Raw genomic sequence first — 203 nt, 5'->3', positions numbered from 1 at the left:
TAGCGAAAGAAAAAGAAAGGTGTTTTTCTTAACTTATTCCTTAACTCAGAATACTGCCATTTGTAGAAGTTTTCAATTAACAAGAACATTTTTCATTATTACGCCACGATATTTCCAGCTTATCAGTATATTAGATAGTAATTTGTTTATAAATCGACGAGGAAAATATCCTGAATTTAGAGAATACCTTAGCTAATAGTGCA

The sequence above is a fragment of the Penaeus monodon genome, chromosome 32 (assembly GCF_015228065.2).
Source record: "Penaeus monodon isolate SGIC_2016 chromosome 32, NSTDA_Pmon_1, whole genome shotgun sequence".
Taxonomy (NCBI): domain Eukaryota; kingdom Metazoa; phylum Arthropoda; class Malacostraca; order Decapoda; family Penaeidae; genus Penaeus; species Penaeus monodon.
This window is presented reverse-complemented; position numbering follows the sequence as displayed.